This window comes from Macrotis lagotis, chromosome 5, assembly GCF_037893015.1.
Source record: "Macrotis lagotis isolate mMagLag1 chromosome 5, bilby.v1.9.chrom.fasta, whole genome shotgun sequence".
In the NCBI taxonomy this organism is placed as follows: Eukaryota; Metazoa; Chordata; class Mammalia; order Peramelemorphia; family Peramelidae; genus Macrotis; species Macrotis lagotis.
In genome coordinates this window covers 267,914,315-267,936,047 of record NC_133662.1, presented here as the reverse complement: position 1 = coordinate 267,936,047, position 21,733 = coordinate 267,914,315, and the positions used below count along the sequence as shown (strand labels likewise).

Sequence of the window (21,733 nt, the reverse complement as noted above, 5' to 3'; positions counted from 1 at the left end):
GAGGTCAGATCCTCTGCTTTGATGTTTATTAACTGAGTGATTCAGGGCAAGGCACCTGATCTGAACCCCACTCCTCCCATCTGTCCAATAGGGTGGCTGTGGGACCATAAAAAGAGAATAAATGTTAAATAAGAGCTTTGAAAGTCTTCAAATGCCAGACAACTGTGAATTGTAAAATATTGTCATTGATAGGTCATCTAGGAGGGGCAATGGACAGAGTATCAGGCCTGGAGTTAAGAGGATCTGAGTTCAAATCCATCTCAGATACTCACTAGCCATGTGACCCTGGCCCAGTCACTTAACCCTGTTGGCCTCATCTGTAAAATAAGCAGAAGAAGGAAATGGCTAATCACTCCAGTATCTCTGAACCCCAAATAGGGTCATAAAAAATTGGATATGACTGAAGCAACTGAACAACATTTTTATTGGTGGAAGGATTTTCACCCAGAGAGCTCCCTGCATCATGAAAATATCAGATTTATATATTTTTTAATTATTATCATCATTGTCACCACCATTGTCCTCAGCTGGCAGGGCAAGGGAGAGATATGGGGTCTATATTTAGCCCCTTGAAGTTAGGTGCTTAGTGGGTTCTGGAGATCATCCCTGCTGATTCTAGTATATCCCACGTGAAATCTCTCCGTCTCCTCATCTGAAGGAACCTCAGCTGCTGATGTGGGAGTGAACCTGTGCCAATGGGTACCAGGTGCCCAGAATTTTGGAGGAGGGGTGGGTTTCAAGGAAAAAGGGCTTTGAAAGGTTCTCCTTTTTAAACCTCTGGTTCTGTAAGGGCAGGTTTTTGGTTCTGAAAAATATAATTGCTTTGTCCTCTCCTTCAAAACAAAGTCCTCTGATTTCCCCATACCCCACACTGGCCATAAAGGTTGGATTATTTGGTTTGGGGATCTATTGGCATAGTTTAACCAAAACCTCTTCTGTACTTCTGGAAACTGAAAGTCATCTTCCCTCTTGTTTGGCCGAATTTGTGGAAAAAAATGAATCAAAAATATGTGTGAACAAAGAAAAAGCACCAATCTGTATCATCAAAGAATTCAGAGCTGGAAAAGGACCTCACTCATCATCCTGTCCCACGCCCTTCTGGCTGCTATGGCTGAGGAAACGGACCCAGAGAGGGAGTGATTTACCCCCGGTGGCACAGCTGGTGGTGGCAGAAACTGTATCTTTAAGGTCTCTACCAGTCTAAGCCTCCAGTGTTGATTCTAAAAAAAGAAACTTGGCTAATCAGAGGCTGATGCCTTCCTTTTCTAGTTAAGGGCAAGGGAGGCTCAGGTTTAAAGGTTCTAACTTGATTCCAAAGGAGAGGTTCTTCACCTGACTTCTTCAATGAAGTTGTTTAGAAGAAACGGCAGCTAAATGACAGCCCATCATTTCCTTTATAATTCTTTGTATTTTATTAGTTACATTTAAAAACCTGTTTCTCCATAAAGTCTATGACTTTTCCAGCCTCATTGTCCATGAAGTCCAAGGCATACCACCACAGAAGTTTTTATCCAGACCATCAGTCAACTCTTTTCCTGATCTGAATTTTAGATGAACTCCAAACCACTTGTTACTTCTAGGCTCCCTTCCAAGTCCTTTTAGGTCTAAGATTAAGTCCACATCATCAAGGCGGATCTCAGTTTACCCATCGATCAGTGGAATTGGAGAGGGGAGGGTTTCCTCTTGGATCTAAGCTGACCAATCATGCATTGCTGTATTTGGGTCATGGATAAGCCTCCCGTGTCTCTGAGTTCTGTTCATTTTCTGTGTAGCCAGGACCCTCTGCTGCTTTATCTCAAGCTTCTTTTTATTTACAGGGTTTTCTGCTTTGTATCCCACAGGTGATTAGGGTCCTGTGACTCAGAATTCCTCATCTGGCTTGGTCTCCCAGCTCCTTGTCATATCCTTGGCCTATTTCGGTTGTTGTAAGCTTCCTTTTGGTGGATGGGTGTTTTGATGGGTGTTTTCTTTTGTAGTCAAGTCTCACTGAAGCCAACCTAAAGGTCTGGCAGAGTCAGGGAGACTCCAGGGAGGAGGGTCCTCAGAAGGAGGGTCCAGTGTAAGATACTTGATGTTGACTGGCCTAACCCTCCAGGGGCTGCCTTTTTCCTGTCCTGACCCAGAATCATTGAGCCACTTCCTTCAGTCTTTCTGATCACTTGACATGGATTGTAAAAATGATAATAGGAAGTATTGCTACAAGCACAATTAAGATAGGAAATTTGTGCTTGGCTCCCTGTGAGACCCTGGTGCTAAGAGGTCCCGGGCCTCCCCATTCTGACATTATTCAGTAGAGCCAGGGTGACCACTTGTCTGGGATGAATATAAAAGGGATGAATGGCTAGATACCTAGAGGCTCAGGACAGCCTGGGTTCAAATCCTGCCTCAGATCCGTGCTGATAGATCAGCCTAGGCTAGTCACTTTACTGCAAAGTGGTGACCTTTTTTTTGTTTTTGTTTTTGTTTTGTTGTGTTTTATGGCTACCATCCAAGGATGGGAAAGAATCTAATGTCAAGAAGACATATTTTAACAAAATGAATCAAGATCAAGTCTGAGCCCCTCATTCCCCGTCTCAGAAGTCGGCAGTGGCACCCTCTTCCCTCATAGATAGAGTTTGAAATTGAGAGCGCTGTTCATCCTGAATCTAGACTTGATATTATTCCCTTTCATTCACTTCAGTCTAGGCAAACTATCCCACTCCATCCCCTCGCCCCTCCTCCAATTTTGTCCCCCCCATCTGTCTTATAGAGGCTGTTTGGGGTGGCACACCATGGCTGGAATGTCTTCCCTTCTTACCGTGTCTTGGAATCCATTTACTTCCTTGAAGACCTTGCTCAGGGGCATCCCTGGTGGGGATGGTCATTCTTTCTTCTCAAGTCATCAGGACTTCAGTGATTTGCCTGATGTATTTAGTACCTCCCCCCTCTCCCAGGGGCTGTTCTTGTTTTCTGGGGGGGGGGGGTGGATAGCCTAGGGAGGATTAAAGTGAATGGAGAGGGACCTGGCGAAGGTGACTTGGGGTCAGGACTTGACTTTGATGAGTGGCCAGAGCGTTATGTAACCCTGCCCCCGAGCCTGGACAGATGGTACATTTGTTTCATAATTGTGCTGTGGCAGAAAACTAGCAGCTTGGAGGCTGACTAGAGGGAACTTAAGCACAGCTCTGCTTTCCAGGAGGATCCCCCTTCCTCTGGACTCAGCACTTTGGTTCTGGGACCCAACAGGCCTCGTCAGAGCTCCCTGCCTGGGCCGAACCAGAGCCCATAAGCGACCTGGGCGTGAGGAACGGGTGGGGCAGCAGTAGTCACATCTGGAAGGTGCTGGGCTTGGGGATGGTCTGGAGATGGTCCAGATCCAGCGGTCACGTGACGGCTCCCCCCAGTTTTACTCGGGTTCATTTCTTTCTCCCCCCCCCATGGACAGTGGGGGGGGGCACTGGAGCTTGGGCCAGAGCGGCTCGAGGCTGGCACAGAGCAACTGTAGCAACTCGGGGAGGATGTGGTAACATTGTAGCAAGGAGGAAAGCCACTGGCCAGAGCCAGAGGCGCTGAGAGCCGCTGCAATAGCGAAGGACAGTGCCAGGGGTGGAAAGGGGGCCGAGAGGAGGGCTCATGTCCCGGTGGGTGGCCGTGGACAGCCGCCTTCTCTGGGCCTCGGGTCCTCGCCTCTAAATGGGAGGCACCAGGAGACTTGGGTTTGTGACCAGAAGACTTGATTTGGAGTCAGGAAAGGCTGAGTTTTATCTCCCTCACTCCATTTCCACTTTTTGGAGATCTTTTTTACGTTTCATGGATTCAGCTTTGCTTACCGTGTCTGCACCATTATGAGCAGCCTTGGTCTCCTGAACTCCAGGCCTCTGGCACTGACTGGTAGATATCTCCAAGGGGATGTTCTCTATGGATATAGTACTCAGTATTTTCAAAATGAAACTTCTCTTTTTTTTCTTTCTGTCCAAGGAAATAATTTTATTTAAAACCCATAGCAACCCTTAGCTCATAACTTTCTTTCACCTACTGCCAATTCCCGCTTGACATGGATTGTAAAAATGATAATAGGAAGTATTGCTACAAGCACAATTAAGATAGGAAATTTGCCAGTCAACTTCTACTTCCCTCAGCCTGTCATCAGGTCCTCAACCTGCCTTCACTAGGACGGCTAAACTTAAGAGAAGTCTAGCTAGACCAGACAGTGAACCCACATTGATTCATAAAAGTGCCCAGCAGATGGAAGAAACCATAAAGCTGTGTGATTCAAATGGAGTCAGAATTAAGTCTGCCCTGGGAGACATATTTTGGAATACTTGAGCTCTTATTACCCTCATATCTAGATGATTGACTTCTTTGGAATTTATTATTGCTTCTGGTGTGAATTCTCAGCGCTTTCTTCTTAGCCATACTCAGTTGTTTTCCAATTTTGCCAATAAGTTTTACTGAATAAAAATTAGGCATCCTGTTACTCAAAGGGTGGCGGAATGACACGGTGCATGTAGAAATAGATGCAATATACCATTGTCAAATTGTGTGCGTGCAAGAAGGGGTGTAGACAAGATAAATGGATGTACGACGACAAGAGACATGAGACCAATCGTGTTTCAGGATCAAGGAATGATCAATACAACCCATGCATAGTGGTCTTCCTCGTGGAATGTCCAGAGATTAAAAAGACATGTTGGATAGAATCCCCCTGGAGCAATAATAGTGGGTCATGGACAAGAGTTATTGGAAAACATGAGATATTTGCCTTCTGAATGATTGGAAGAAGAAAATGTTTAAGTGTCAAAATATTGGACAAATAGTCTTTCTAAAATTTTGAGATTTTGCTTTGGCACTGGGCTAGTTTGACTAGACTGAAGTGAATGAAAGGGAATAATATCAGTGCTCTGCCCTGGGTTTTCTATTCTGTTGTAGTGATCTAATAATATTTGCTAACATTTGTACATTGTATTAAGGTTGGTTTTTTCCTATTTTAATTCACCACCAGATTTTTGTATTCTAATAATGGTTTCTGATGTGACTTTAGGAAAGCTGTTCAACTGGAGAAGCTTCATCAGAGAATAACTCAGGGAGTGATAGGCTTGGAGTTGACATACTTCTCAATCAGTTACGAAGACAGGGGAGAAGATTTAGCCATGCAAGAACCTCTTTCTTGTATTAATATTATTCTATTATTTTTAAATATTAGTAATAGTTACCATTTACATTGTATCGACTTTGCTTTTTCTTCTACATTTTATCCTAATTTTATCATTCTGGGTAATAATTCATTGGGTGTTTGGATGACTACTTTAGGTGATAGGATAATAACTGGAGAGTTGCAAAGATCCTTAAGGGCCATCAGCTCCAACCTCCTCATTTTATAGATGAGGAAACTGAAGCAGAGAGATTAAGTGACTTGATCTGGTTCACGTAGCCACTAAAGCGACCATTATGTATTTGGGATGATATTGACCCATTGACTTGCTTGGTTTGGGTGGGCTGTGTGTGTGGAGGAAACTTCCATTTATTGAATAGATAGAATGACTTGAAGTGAAGGATTCCTGCCTCAGATACTTTAGCTGTGTGACTCTGGGCAGTCACATAACCTCTCTCTAGACCTCAGTTTCCTTTTCTCTAAAATAGACACAATCATGGTACTCACAGAGTTGCTGGGAAGATCAGTTGGGCTGCCATATGTATTGTACTTTGTAAACCATAGCATGCAATGTAAATACTAGCTCTGGTTACTATTATAATTATTATTCTGCCTCCCCTTTTTTGGGTCATTTTTTTTCTCAGCTGTCTTAGTATATACCCTTTTTAGGGGAGAAGCACACCTTCAGTTTTACTTTAACATACAAAAACAATCCTTAAAACACCTTTGTTCACACATTGGGTGAGGTATGGTGGTGTTAGATGGGTTAAGTGTGATTTTTTTCTAACTGAAACTTTTTCAAGCCCAAACTTTTCTAATGAGAAAGAAGCTGTATTTAGAAAGAGGAGAAAATTCAAGTGTGTTCAACATTAGGTGAGGAGCTAGATAGAGCATTTCCCAGGCCTTATCTCAGAGGGGCCCAGGTTCCCTGGGGAGGGAGCTGATGCCAACACTCTGAAGTTACTTGTCTTAGGGGGACACAGACACTAGACCATGGCAAAAATCTCCTTAAAGTGTAGACTGCAGATATGAAGAATTGTGGCAGACCTTGGAAGCAATCCATTCAATTTAATCCACCTGTGGACAAAAATCCATTCTACAGAGAACGGGAGAGTTTAGTCACCTAGCTTTGGTTTGAACATGACTAATGATATGCCTCCCAGAGCAGCCAATTCCCCTTCTGGACATTTGTGATGGTTCAGAAGTCTGCTGAAATCCAGTCTAAATAACCTTCTCTGTAACTCAAGCATAGTCATTTGGAAGTGGTTAGTCTTTATGTTGTTCCTCTGGAAATGATTCCCTGGTTCTGCCTCCTCCCCTCTGCTTCAGTTCATGCAAGTCTTCCCAGACTTCACAGCATCTCTCTCTTCCATCATTTCTTAACATAGAGTGGTATTCTATCACATTCTTATACTAGAATTTACTCAGTTGCCCCCATTTCCAATTCATTAGCACATTGATTGATCTTGATCTTGTCAGGACCTATTCCACTGATAGATGATTCTTAGCTACCAAAAGCCAAAGCAGAATTGGAGTCCAGATGTTGCCAAAGCTGACGACTCAGTTCTTCCTGTTTGAACAGTTCCCAACTATTTGTGGTCTCTACATTCATTGGCTTTCATTCAGGAGACTTTCCTGAACCCCATATTCAGTGTGAAAAGCAAGTCTAGACTTACTATCCACATTTGCATGTAAAAATGGGATAAGGAATAGACCTGATTTCATTGGTATAGTGAATTTGCAAGTGAGAAAACTGCCTTCCCCAGTTGAGGTCTACACCCTCTTTAGAAGGGATTTACTGAGGGTCCCAGCCCCAGGATGTGTTCCTGGGAGTACTAAACTGGCTCTCTTAGCCACTATATCATCCTATGCAAATGAGAAACAGAGGATTTCAGTAGGACAATAGAATTAATTACAAACATTCCCTGCACTCCTTCCATCCTTGGCATTCACGTTCCTCCCCTATGTTGGGGGAACCTGCAGCAAACAAACAGTTAAGCTCCATGGAGACCATATTCAGACCTCCCTCTCCTCAACAGTGTCTCTGATGACACTGAAAGTAGAAACATCATCTGACAAAGCTCCCAGGAAAGGGATGAATGGACACGTTGGAGTAGATGACATGCTCTTTCCAGATGCAGAATAGAGATGGGAAATAGGAGAATTTTCCAGGAGTGAATTGTTTCCCATGAAAGTAAGAAGCCAAATAATATCGCTTCAACCAGTTTTAACTTTGTGGAGGAAATCTCAAGAGAGGAAGCAAGATTGTACCTCAGCCAATTGATGGAGCTAAGATTCTAAAATGGAACCATGATGTCACAGGGTTTGAGCTGAAAAGGACCTTGGAGACCTTCTAGTTCATTTAAATTGGGGCATAGGGAAATTAAGTGACTTGTCCAAAATTACAATGGGCAGAGATGTGAACTTTGACCTTTGATTCCATATCCAGCACTCTCCACTGCACCACCCTGCCTGAATCATCTTGTGGTTGGACAGAAAGGAATAAAAAAGAAAATGGCTATCTTTTAAATTTCAAAATGCTTGTTTAATCAGGAGTATGTCTGAAAATTGAACCTTGAGTTCAAGATCAGAAACAACTGATAGAAGCAATTTAGAGTGGGAGCTGGGAGAGGTGGCAGAGAGCGGGAGAGAGTGGAGAGATCAGTAAGCATTTATTGAGGACTGACTGCGCAGGTTTTTGTGATACATGCATTTATAAATATCACCTCATATAATCCTCTCAACAACCTTGTGAGGCAGGTACTGTTGTTATACCTTTTATAGTTTTAAACTGAGGTCAAGTGACTTGTCCAAGGTCACACAGATAGTAAATGTCTAAAGCCAGTCTTCTCAAGACTTCCAGGCCCAGTGCTCTATCTCTGTGTCATCTATCAGCCTCAAGCTAGGCTTGATGCCTGGAAAACCTGACTAACTATCAGAGATGGTCTAAAGAAGGATGGGCTACTTCAGAGGGGTTGGGTCCCCTTCTTTGGAAATCTGTAGATAGAGGAGGGGTGACTATCATTCCTTGTGGATGTCAGAAGAAGTGCACATTACTGGTGAATATTGTGTCAAATGGCAGTGGAGATTTTTTTCTTCCACAAGAGTTTATGGGCTTTTGACTTGCCCTTCTTCTCCCACCTTAGACACTAGGAAGACCCTCTTGCCACCCTGTGCCTTCTGGGAACCTCTTGGTCAGGGATGATGTTTGGTATACTCCAGAATTGTCTTTCATCAGGAAAGCTTATTCACAAGTAATGCATAAGTGGGTAAAATTTTGTGAATTTTCATATACTTTTTATTTTATTTTCCGGGAGAAATTTGGGTTATGGGAACGGAGTTTTTCAGTTAATGAGACAATCCAGGCCTGAAGCTATTTTGAGAAAACCCTCAAGGAGATTACTTTCTATTGGGGATAACAATGTATATATGAATTAGTATAAAATACATGGATCATAATTTTTCAAACACAGATGAACAAGAGAAAGTAAGCATCTAGGTGAGGTTAAGGGTTAAGAGGGTTGCAGTAGATGACTTGGAAAACCCTTCTGGAAAGCTCTAGATCTCTGATCCTCATTGGTACCTGAATGGAATATCTAAGCCTCTGGAAGATAGCCGGAAAGATCATTTCAGGCCCTGAGTCACAGGCTGAACCAAGGCATGGAGGTGGGAGATGAAGAGTTGAACTCAGTTATAAAAAGGAAAGTTTTTTCAGTCTTGGCTGACTAGGAAAAGCCATGGAAAGAGACTGAATTTGCAGGATCCATTGGGGTTAGGGGCAACATATTTCTTTACAATGAGACTTGATGAAAAGATCCCCTCAGTACTCACCCATCCCCAGGTAAGGGTACAGTTGGCATTTTGTTTTATTTCCTTAGTGAAAATGGTGATGATTCCCCACCTCCGTTGAAACAGGTGAGTCTGTTTCAAGACTTCAGAAGGGAAGGCACACCAGGCATGAGGCATAGCCAGGGTCTTACATCGTGAGTGGCGGACCTGAGCTCCCAGTTCAGCACATGGATAATGGGGCCAGTCCCTACGCAATGTTACTTTTTATTTCCTTCTAAAGAAAAAGCAGGACAGCAACTCTATCCCTTAGCCCATGGCTAGGTTTGAAAAGCCGTCTTCAGAACCCTCAGGAAAGGGGAACCCGCTGAATGTTTTGCCAACCAAGATGCAAAGACCACATCCTGTATGATCTGATGGTATGACTTATGTGCCAGTCCGTGAGCTGGTGGACAGCACCTGCACCCCCTTCCTTTTTCTTCTGAGAGAGGAGAAGCGGTCACCAAATGTCAGGACACAGATTAGCTAAGGAAGAACTTATCCCAGCCTCCCTTTTCCCATTGGTTGCTAAGCTCCATGAAACAGGGGCCATGTCAAAGAAGCAGTCGGAGCCCTCCCAGGCTGGAGCAGACTATCCTCATGAATAGTGATCATCCCAGCCAGAGGATTCCAGGAATGGACTGGATGAGATCACTTGTCTGACAGCTCTGAACTGAACTAGAAATGCTTTCAGATCCTCCTCCCATTCTCCCACTGGACTCTTAAGTTCCCTGAGGGCAGGGGCCTTGTCTCCTCTAGATTGTGATCTCCTCTCTTTCTTTCATCTGCTTTTCTCTGCCTCCCCACACCAAAAACCAAACCCACCTGGACTTTACTTTGTATATCATATGGTAATATGGTAGCAAAACTGCCTGGTGTGCTTTGAATCCAGAAGACCTGAGTTCAAGTCCCACCTCTGTATCTCATGGGGATGGGGGGACTGGAATTCAGAGCTGGTCAGAAATCCTCTCCATACCCCTGGGCTACATTGCCAGAATAAATTGTTTCACCTGAGAATTCTCCGGGCCAATGAAATCCTGGCTCTTTGTGACCTGAATCCTAATTTGGGCGTCAGTATGTAAAGGATTGTTCTTTCTCCCTGGTGAGTGGTAAGTGAACTTCTGGAGGAGAGGGCCTTTCATTGTCCTGGAAGCCTCTCCCTCCTCAGTTTTCATCTGGCTTCCTTTAGATCTCAACTAAAATAGCATCTTTTCCTGGAGTCTTTCCCCAGGCCCAATGATAGAGCATTGGGATTAGAATCAGTGAGACTACCTCTCTGAATTCAAATCCAACCTCAAACACTTATTAGTTGTGTGACCCCAAACAAGTCACTTTGCTGTTTGCCTCAGTTTCTTCATCAGATGAACTGGAGAGGAAATGGCAAGCCGTTCCAGTACAACTCCAACTCTTTGCATACATTTGTTTGCATATTGTTTTTTCCTATTGGGGAGTAGCTCTTTGAGGACAGGAACTGTCTTTGATCCTTTTTTGGTCTCCTAAGTACAGTAACATACAGTAGGTGCTTAACAGATGACTGTACATTGATGGCACATATATATTATACATGCCGGCTGGCTGTCTATCCAGACTGTCCCTAGGAAATCAAGTCCATGTATAAAAATGGAGATCTTCTTATATTCATAAGAATGACACGAAGTGATTAGGAGAAGAGCAGAAAGGATAGGACCTCCTACATTTAGAGCCAGAAGAGAATTTAAAAGCCATGGAACTGGACTCCTTCATTTCTGAAAAGAAGGAACCCTAGACTTAGATGGGAAGTGATTTGCCCAAGGTCACAGGGGAAGTCAGTGGCAGGGCCAGGATTAGAATTCAGGACCTCCAACTCTAAATCAAAATTTCTACTGGTGCCTCCACTGAATTTGTTCCACTGAAGCCTCCTGTTCCCCTATGTACAAGACTATCAAGTAGATGGGATGATCCAATGATAAATTTTCAGATGGTTATGAGAAGATTTTAGCTCTGGAAGACACCTCGCATCTGACCTCCAGCCGCCTCATTTTATAATCAACAAACATTCTTTTAACCGCACTGTTTGCCAGATACTGTGACAAGGATAGGGATGCTAGAAAAGGCAAAAATTCATTTCTGCCTTCAAGGAGCTCCCAGTATAATGGAGTTAGACAACATGTCAATGACTATAGAAGCAAGACTCATACAGAGTAAATTGGAGACTATCTCCGAGAGGAAGGAGAGGCACTAGCCTCCAGGACATTGTATATATCTGTGGAATGGATGGCATTTTAAGCCTGTGGTCTTTTGCCCAAGGTCCCACAGATAGAGATGGCAATCTGTATAGAGGGGGTTAGAGAGATATTGGCCAATAACTATGGTTGAAATTCCTAGAGTTCTTTAATAAGGCTGTTGAGCTTTTTATATAACCTCATTTGAACCTCTCAATAGCCTGTGAGGTGTAGGTGCCAACAAGTTTTTCCCCCATTTTTTTAGATGGAGAAAATAAGGGTTTAGGTCAGCATAGGGATTCTTCTTGGCCACATGGCTGGAAAGGCTGATCCAGGACATGCTTATCCACCACCCAACTTCTGGGAAGGACTCAACCCTGAAAGGAAAATCAGTGAAAAGAACATGGACAGAATCTGGCTTTGCAGTCGGCCTCCTGTGATCGACACCCTCTTGCCTTGTTTCCTCATCTGTCAAGTGAAAGGGCTGGTGGTGCAGAGGAGTGCGCATTGACCTGGGCTCCTCCCTTGGCTTCAGTATTTCCATTGTGTCTTGATCCGATCTCTTCACATCCCTGGGCTTCAGTTTCCTACTCTGTAAAATGGGAGAATTGGACCAGCTGGCTTCTGAGATCCCTTCCATCTCCAAGGTCCAAACAGTAATTAGTCTATGAAGTGGGGGTGATAATAATAGGACGTGGCTCCCCGGTGCCTGGGAGGCTCCTTACTTGGCTATATGAGCGTCGGCTATTTTGCAGGTTGCCCATTTATTGTTTCTGTTCTTGACAGAAGATACATTTTCAGTCCCAAACAGGAGTATGCCTGCCAGAAAGTCTGGAAGTATGGAGGAAGATAGAATTGGTTTGTTCTCCTCCCCGGCCCAGTGAATGAAGGGTGGGAAACCCTCACTGTGGTGGCCATGGAGTCAGGCATCGCTCTTAGTAATTCTTGGACCCAGTGAGGCAGGTGGTAGATGATGAAGATTGTCAGAATTTCTTTGGAGAGGGGTGGGTAAGACAGTATAGCTCCCTCCCTCATCTTTCTTCAGTCCCTTGACAAGCTTCCACAGGTTATAGACCTACCCGTCGTTTGCTTATGGGTGTTGATACAGGCTTCCAGTCCATTCTCCATATTTTCTTAGTATCTGTGACTAAGGTCCTTTCTCAGAGAGGCCTTGGTTTCAGACTTACCTCTGTAAGGGATCTCAGGGTTGCACCCAGTCATTTGACAGAGGAGAACCTGAGGCCCAGAGAAGCTAATGACTTGTTCAAGGTCCCACAGGACATGCAAGGGTTGGGATTTGAACGGGGGGGTGGTGGGGGGAGAGTCTTCTGACCCCAAAGCCAGTGCTGCTTCTCCTGTCTATCCCACTAGATTTAGATTTCTCAGACCAGCTGTGGCTCATTCCTTGGAACTGGGATTTAGACCCATGATAATTTTGTAACTGAAGGTTCCCCTTGGCTTTGGGTTTGTCCCAGACTAACCGCAGACTTGGTCTCACACACCCCAACCAATGCCTGCTTTTTACAAAGAAAAAAATTTTCTTAAAAAATCAGGTTTACTTAAATGTGTGTATGGTGTCTTAGAATCTGATCCTAGCCTTTCAAAGTAACAGGAGAAAAAAAGTGAGCCCTAGTACCCTGACCTGTACCCAAGACCCCCCAGTGTTAGAATAGGGTACCCTTTAGAGACACAGAGCTTCTGTCCTCAGTCTGGAGCTGGTGGTGGATGGAAATGTTTTCTTTCTCTGGCTTATCACAAGACCCAGAGGGCCTGTCACCCCCTTCCCCCCCAGCCTTTTGCAGCTTCCTCCTGTACATCATGAGAATCTTGGTCTTTTCCCGTGACAGCTTCCAAAGCACGATGGCCTGGAGTCATTCCACTTCCCAGGCTTTGAGAACATATGACCCCAGACACCATTCCTACTGTAATGTGTGCGGTTGATGTGTGTGTACCATCCCTTCCCCAGTCTAGCTACTGGATGTGGGTCTCTGGTACCTGCCTCCATGCCATCATTTGAATGTGGAGCCTTCCACATGACTCAGAGTCCTTTGTCTGGGCACCCAAGACCCTCTTCCTCTGAACCCCAATCTGACTTTTGAATCTTCTCTTCTAAAATGTTCTCTTGCACTCTCTGCTGCATTACAGAGGCCATCATGCAGACTCTACAATCCAGGGAAATAGAGGCTCCTTCAAAAAAGGAGGGAGGATGAAATGGCCTTTAAAGTCTTACAGTCTATCTGCATCTGTTCCCATCTATCTGCATCTATTCCCTATGAATTGCAAACCTGTGTTAAGGAAAAGAAAGGAAGCCCCCCTCCTTTGCCATTCTCCTGGACTTGGCATTTCTCAGGTGCCCACAATGACAAGGATCTGACTTGAATATTTCTGTCCAATTCAAAGCTTCCTAGAGGAACAATGACTGGAAGCTACAATACCCTAATAATGTAAAGAAAAACTTCCTCACAATGAGAGATGTCCTCAAAGGGCCTGGAGCTGCCTAGATGTGTGTGTGGGGAGGGGTGATGGGGGCAAGAGTGAGGAGACGACCTAGGGTTGTGTCTCTGGAGACTCTGAGCAGAGTCTGGAGGACCATTTGTCAGGGATATGGATGTCAGCATGGATTCTTTTTCGATGAATATTTTCTCATTTATTTTGTTAAGTATTTTCTAAGTACATGTAAAAGGATAACATTCCTTTTTAAAAAAATTTTGAATTCCCAATTCTCTTCCTCCTGCTACTTCCCCACTCCTGAGAATGCAAGCAATATGATATATATTATATATGTGAAGTCAAACAAATATTTCCATATTCACCATGTTATAAAAGAAACTCCCCCACACACAAACAAGAAAAATAAAGTATGAATCATTTTTTAAAATTCAAATCTGGCCTCAAAAAATTATCATTTGTGTGAAAGTAAGTCTCTTTACTTTGTTTGCCTCAGTTTCCTCATAGGCTAAATAAACTGGAAAAGGAAAAGGCAAATCAGCCCCATATTTCTACCAAGAAAGCCCCAAATGGGTTATGAGGAGTCAAATACTAAATCAAAAATGTATTTGAGGTCAAATTTGAACCCAGGTTCTCCTGACCCCAAGAACTTAGGTCTTCCCAGTCCAATCTTTGACTCCACAAGACCTTTATTTGTTTTTGGTAGTTGGTAAGAGCACACTCCCACTCCTAAAAGAGTGGAAACCCCTGGAAGGCAGGGAATATTTTGTTTTCCTCTGTACATCTTCTGTCTTTACTTTGTATTGGGCCTGTGTTTTTGTTGATGATGTGTCCAGTCTGTAACCTTGAGTCCATAATCCCTGTCCCTGTTTCTAGCTCCTCCTTTGTCTAATCTTTCTCTTAGAGCCAAACTGCATAGCTCCAGAAGGCTCCTGGTAGTTCTTGTTTCCCCTTCCCATAGAATTCCTTGCTGCCTATGTCCAGACTGAGCATTCATTCATTCCTTATCCTGCCTCCTCCCTGGAAGGCTTCCCTCTCTGGCCCGGGACCTCTTCTTTTGAGATCTTAGGGTGCCATTGATCAGAACCCTCCATTCACCAAAGTGATCCTTGGGAGGCTCTTGAATTGATTTGATATTTCTTTCTTTCATTGGTTACTATCAAAGGTGCCCAGCCCAGAGTTGCCCTTCATTCTCAGTGAAAGGACCTGACTTGCATTGAAATGAAGGGGAGCTGTGCATAGTCACCAGCCTCCTCTGGAGCCTTCTGGTGCCGGGGTCAGACAGAGATCAGATGGCCTGAAGATGACTCAGGATGAACTGGAAAAGCTTGGCTTTTATAACTAAAGCCTTTCTTTGGTCTCATTGTACATGGCACATTATTCTTCTCCCCATATCTCCCCTGAGCTCCCGGTGGGACGGGATTGTCTCTGACAATCTGAGGTATTCTCAGTATTTATTTATTTGAATCCTATTTATTGATTTGGATTTGGATTTTAGGAAGTCAGAACTAGAAGGGACATTAGAGATGAAGTCCAGACTTTGTTTATGGGTGGAAAAGTGACTTGCCTGAGGTCACAAACCAAATAATTGAATTAGAACTTGGGACCTCTTATTCTTGTTCCTATACTTCCTGAGGAACCTCTTTTAGGCTCCAGCTGTGGGAACTGAAGCTGGAATGAGCTCATTCTATCTCCTTCCCTTCCCCCAGAATCAAGCCTTCCTCCTGACTGGGTGGCCCATGAGCTCATCTTAGCTGGAGGTACTGAGCCCATTGAAGATAATCACTCCCATTAGCATTTGCAAGCTGTTTATCCTCAATAAAAGCCCGAGTTGATGTATCTGTTGCATTTCTAGGTTTGTAAAATGCTTTCAGCAGGTATGTCAGTTGGATGTCCTAACACCCTGGGAAGCTAACTCTTCTTGCATTGTTATGTCCATTTTACCGATAAGGAAAACAAAGCCCTCCTTGAGGTTGTTAAATAACTGGCTGGTGTTCGGGGAAGAGATTGGTATCCTGGCCTGCCATCTCCTAGGCCCCTGTTGGGGGACTCTTCTTTAGTCCAATCCAGTCAACATTTATTAAGCCAGACACTATCCTAAAGAGAAAGCTGTAACCCCTGTTTAACAAGGAGACAGAAAAAGGAGAGTGGGAAGGAGCTGGACACTATGGGATACCCAGCCCCCCCCCCCCCAGGGTATTTTCTGTGGTGTTGAAACCAAGCAGAGTCACAGATGCCAGCTGAAGGGATCTGAAAATCCAGTTTCTACCCTTGTAAAGGTTTCGGGAGGAATTTGATTCTCCGCTGTCCAGTCTCCTAATGATGTTCATCCTGAGCCAACTCCAGGGCACCCCTGTGCCTGTAACAACAGACTGATATTTCTCAAAACTCCAGGACAGAACTTAGACTCGGACACAAGCCTTTTTTTTTTTTTTAATGGTTTCATGGACTCCTAGCCTCATGGCTTTAGAAATGGGAGCATTCTTAGAAATGGCCAAGTGTGCGATGACGAAATTACTATATGGTTCCCTAGCTAGCGAGGGTCTAAGGGGAGATTTCCAGGCTCTAACTCCAGCCACTGGGGCCTCCACAGAGGCTAGCTGCTCTGAACGGGCTCTCCTTGGACCTCACGGCTCACCTGAACAAGGCTCTTTTCACAGGAGCCCTTGGGATCCAGGAAGGGGGAAGCAGAGGCTGTCCCCCCGAAAAGCCAAAGCAAGCATCTGATTACCCAAGAGCTCCTGCCAACACACAGAAGACCAGTGTCCAGGACTCGTCAGCTGACCTTCCTGAATTAGGAGTTGGACAAATGACTTGGGTTTTAGAGAAAAGGACAGTTCCCTGATCCCTCGAGGCCTTGTTCGCTTTGCTGTCCCAACTCTTCCTGCCTGAGAATCCAGGAAATTAGTTTTCCCTGACCAAGTTATATTATCATTATCATTATTATTATTTTAAGTTTTCAGTTAGACCTAGTGGGAAAGATTGTGTGGACCAAAACTTTAAGTAGTATGCAAGTAATTTAAAAATGCAGTTCATCCATAAACCTCCCCCCAGCTTTGCTGTTCTACTGTTATACAATCTGCTGAGCCAAGGGAAGGAACCTCACTCAGGAATGTACCTTGGAGACCGCTTGCCAAGTTGGATGGTCCTCACCAAGGGAAGGCTGGCCTTTTGTAACTCTAGGGGCTTGAAGGAAGGGTCTTTTGTGGGACTGTTGTTCCTTCCTTAAGTCTCCTTTGGAACTGACTCAGTTGAAGATTCATGCCTTGGACAGGCCACATCTAGAGGTTTTTATTCAGTTCTGGATGTCTTGACAATCAACTGGGGAGTTGATGAAATGGGATTGAGATGAGTGTAAAGTCTAATTCTTGGGTTCAGAAACTCAGACAGCAAGAATGAGATGGAGGGATGTGGGATGGACAACACTTAGTCTGGGGGGAAAATTGGTGGGGGTTTCGGTAGCCCTCAAACACACACACCTCTGTCTATATGAATATCTATCTGTATATGAGTGTATATATGATAAATAGGGTATCATTAACAGATGGAAAGCCCAAGAATTAAGAGGGATTAGGACAGGCTTCCAGGAGATGATTGGATTTTAGTTGAAATTTAAAGGAAGAAAGGAGGTTCCAGCCTAAGAAAGTTCCAAGAGATAAGACATGGAGTGTCTTGTTTGTGTTCAGTGTGAGTCAGCCATGCAGTATGGCAGCCCAAGGTAATGTGGCTGATGTCTACTTCTTGTGTGACTTAAGTAGCCTCCCTAAGCCTCCTTTTCCTCATTTGAGCAAAAGTGCCTCTGGAGTCTCTTCCTACTCGGGATGGAATGGCCTGGCCATGCTTTTAGGCATCCTATCTAAAAATTATAACAATATAGAGGAAAATGACAAAACAATTGAAACTGGGGACTGTGAAATGAAAATGACTTGGTTTCAAACAAGATATGAGAAAGAATGCCCTTCCATTCATTGCCTGGGTGAGGGACTGTGAATATGGAACATTATGGTTAATGCTGGCTAGTTTTGATGGACTGCATTTTTTTCTCTTTTTAAAAGATAGAACAAATTTATTTTTAAAAGCTAGGAATAACACCCAAACACAAAACATAACACCCACTGAGAAGATTGAAGGTAGGGAAACAGAGTTGGTCCTCATGTTCCTAGAAAATAGCATTAAAGTCAAAAACACATATATTGAGAAATTAAACCTATGGGAAATAGGAGGTTAGGCTCCTACAATCACTGTAATCTTTCATTGGAGGCTGATAAAAATTCACTTTCCTGTATACAATTCTTTATAACAAAACATTAATTCTGATAATATGTACTTTTCTTAACACAGTGACCATGAAATAACCTATAAAAGGCAGTACATGATATAAAATTGATAACATGAAAAACATTTTTTCCTGCTAGTAATTCTCTAGACTTCTGTGACCTTTTGTGCTAACATCTCAACCAAAAAACCCATCCATTTTAGACAATATTCATTTTTCATTACATGTGAAATCTACAGTACTATAAATCCTGTACAACAAATACAATTCTTAAAATTAAAACCTTTTTTAACTTGAATCTTAGCTTCCACTGTGTCAGATGGCAGTGTAATGGCATCGTCCTGTATATATTAATCTCTCTTGTCTTGGCCACCCTCTGAAAACCAAAGGAGAGACTTCTGGGTCATTAATTTCTGCTATCCGAAATTCCAAGGATAGTGAGGTCTTCATCATCTTAGAGCCCAAAGAGACTTCTCTACGCTTTGGGGTCAAAATGACAACACAGAGCTTGAGTTTTCAAGGCAATGAAAATATACAACATTTGCACATGCAGTTTTCCTTTACGATCATGGGGTAAACAAGACCAGGGAAGAGCCCCGTATGATACCAGTCACTCCCCCAGTTGCACATGTCACATCTCTCATTTTTCTCTCTACTGCAGTGAACCACAAAAATGTGCAATTGTCAACACAAAAGTGAAAATAAGGATTACAAATAAAATCATGTAAATGCTTGAAGTCACACAAGTTAAGCATGTGAAATATTGAGATCTGGCTGATTTAACTGTCTTAAAAAAGTATTTGTTTGAAATTTTGTCTGTTGAAGGAGGAATTAATTTTTTTCTACTTGACCAGGGGACAGAATTAGGTGCAATTTGAAGTTGTAGAAAAGTCAACTGAGTCATGTCAGGGATAAACTTTCTATGAGAGCTGTCTTTGGGCAAAAGGTCATTTGTAGGCCATGAATTCCAAAGTTGAGTCCCGTCTGAGAAGAATGTGGTTTCTTATATAAGATCTACTATGGAACAGGGGTGTCACAAGTGGTTTCAACAGAGTTGAGTTTTGTCCAGTAGGATTCTACTTTGAAAAGCTATTTCTCCTTTATCTGTGGTTCATGGATTGCTTTTCCAAATTTCCTGTGTCTTTTTTCATGGTTCTCAAATGTATTCATCATACTCTGTTACCAAGTCTCTTTAGAAGGGAAGCTTAATGGTTCATTGATGATCTCAGTTTTCTGTCTCAGAGACTGGAAGCAATGATTAGAACATTGGAATTTTTAAAGGTAGGACTAGAACGGAACCCTGGTCATCCGGCCCTTACCACACCACCTCCCCCTGTGAAATTCCTCATCAGTGGCATTGTTTGAGCTCAATTGTAGAAGACAAATTTTTCATCCAATAGCACAAGGAAAGATGGGCCACTTGGAGGCTAGCTAGCGAAACCACAACACAGTCATCTTTGATTCATGTCAGGGCGGGAGGGGCAGGGAGGTAGATTTGGCCCCAGTAGCCGGTGGAAGCCACCTTGTAGGCTGCCACGTCTGCCCTGGGCAGATCACACAGAAAAACATCTGCTTCAGAACCTTTGTGGTTGGGGTGACTGAGAGAGTGTGATAGGGACCATACTTCCATACTTCTCTTGCAAATACAAATAATTTTAATATACATGGACCGAGATGAATTCAAAGCCAGATGTAGATCCTTAATAGATAGATAATAATGGGTGAGTTTCCTGCCCTCACATTGACTCAGATCAGTTTTATTGGAGTGTAAAGATTCTAGTCAGACTGGAAGGGACTTTAGGGGCCAGCTAGTTCAACTAACCTCATTGGCAGATGTGGAAACTGGGGCTCAAGGAAACTAATGAGTTTACCTAAGGCCATACAAGCAGTCAGTGTCAGAAGGTGGATTTGAACCCAGGTCTTTTGGTTCCAGAGCCAACAATCTATTTCATACCTGACTCTAGAATTGCAATAAGATTAGTCAATCTACAAACATTTATTGCACTATGTCTTCTCTGAGCTGGGGATAAAAATACAAAGCATGGAGTGCTCCCTCGTCTGGGAGAATTTAGCTTCCCGTGGATACAAGGATGGATGAGACAAGTATGTCAGAAAGATTTCTTGGAATTCTGTCAAGGGCTCACATTAGGGTGTGACAGAAGAGTCCTCAGGGGAAAAAAAGCTTCTGTAGTTATGAGGTCCCAGGTGGAAATCTGCCTATTTATTAGATTTGGGTCCCAGTACCTACCACAGTGCAGTCTTTGTTGGCAAGAAATTAAAAAAATGCTTGATGATTAATTGATTCTCCATGGTGATTAAGAGTGGGGAATCACTGAGGCTACGGGTAGCTGACCATGGTGCTGAAGGAGGAGAAGCTCCCAGGGGGCAGTTCACCAGCCTAAGAAGGAAAACAAAGACCCATGGTTCAGGAAAAGTCTTAAACAGAATTTCCTTTTGTTGGTGAATTGCAGATAATCCAACAGGAGCACTTTCCTAGCATGTCCCTCTGAGGTGTTTACTGTGTCCCAGAGGTCGTAGTGCACATTAAAGCATTAATAGCTTAAACAGCTCAGCCATGAATTAACATTTTTTGGAAACCCTGTATTTGCTTATTTACAAATCATGTGTGTGTGTGTATGTATGTTTGTATATTTGTGTATGTACACATACATATAGGTCACTATTGAGATGCATATTATGATACTATTTTAATGGAATAAAAAAAATTGGCAAGTGATTTTAGGCTCAGTAAAGGGGATATTGATGACCTGGTGAGCCATGGCATCTTGAGTGGAGAAGAGTTTGGGGAGGGGAGAGGTTGGAGTCTGGCAGATCAGTTAGAGGAAGTGTTTCTGGGCTGTAATCTAGGCAGAAGTGAAGAAGGCCTCAAACTTCATGGTGGCCTTAGATTGAGAGCAGGCGATGGAGTGGAGATTTTATAGAGGCAGAATTTGGAAGTAGATTTGGCAACTGTTTGGACTGGGGGAGGTAGGGGATTGAGATAAATGGAATTTGACTTCATGGGCTTAAGTGGGGAAGGAGAAGGATGGCAACTTTACCCATCATTTAGAAGAGGTTTCTGAGTCTGCCTTTATAAGTAGGAAAGAGGTTGAGTATGGCATTTCAGCTGTGTATATTGTGAAACATATCCTCATATGCTCTAACCCTCAGAGTGAAGTTGAGGTAATTACAACTGCTTTGACCAACAGGATTTGTAACTTGCTGAATCCCTTACAAGATTTATTTATTTATTTAGTTAGTTAGTTATTAGGTTTTTGCAAGGCAAACAGGGTTAAGTGGCTTGCCCAAGGCCACACGGCTAGGTAATTATTAAGTGTCTGAGACTGTATTTGAACCCAGGTACTCCTAACTCCAGGGCCGGTGCTTTATCCACTACGCCACCTAGCTGCCCCAAGATTTATTTTTTAAGGAAAGGAGTTATCTCTACCACAATAGATATAGAAGTTACCCCATCCTGTTTAGAACTTGCAGCCCCCATCTCCTTAAGAAAAGCAGAGATGTTTAAGAATCTGTCCATCTCAATAAGTTTCCTTCTCCTCTTTTATTCTCAGTCTTTCTCAGCTACTTGAGTCTGAAGGTTTGATTTTTTTTTCCCCTAGGGCTGAGGATTCCTCCCAAGCCAACATTCTCACACTTTACTGTGGCCAACAGATTCCTCTCCAGTACCTGGGGAACCTTTCAGACATTATCTAGACTGACTCTTGAGACAGGACCAGGCCTAAGCTCCCTGCTTGGTAGGACCCACCAGAGCTTTGATCATCCTCTTGGCAGAGATCCATCAAGGTTATCCCATCCAAATTCCTCATTCCATAGATGAAGCTGAAGCCTAAG

General features: G+C 43.4%; 1 protein-coding gene across 3 annotated transcripts in view; it reads left to right on the top strand.

Annotated features, from left to right (window-relative positions):
- The window catches only part of SH3BP4 (SH3 domain binding protein 4), a 120,470-nt gene that overhangs the window by 66,885 nt on the left and 31,852 nt on the right, over positions 1 to 21,733 (top strand). Inside the window, exon 3 of one of the 3 annotated variants that reach the window (XM_074189823.1) lies at positions 21,502 to 21,733. The exons of 1 other annotated variant lie outside the window; for it this stretch is intronic. The gene's annotated coding sequence lies outside the window, so the exon portion shown is untranslated. One more of the 3 variants, XM_074189822.1, reaches the window with a different exon arrangement.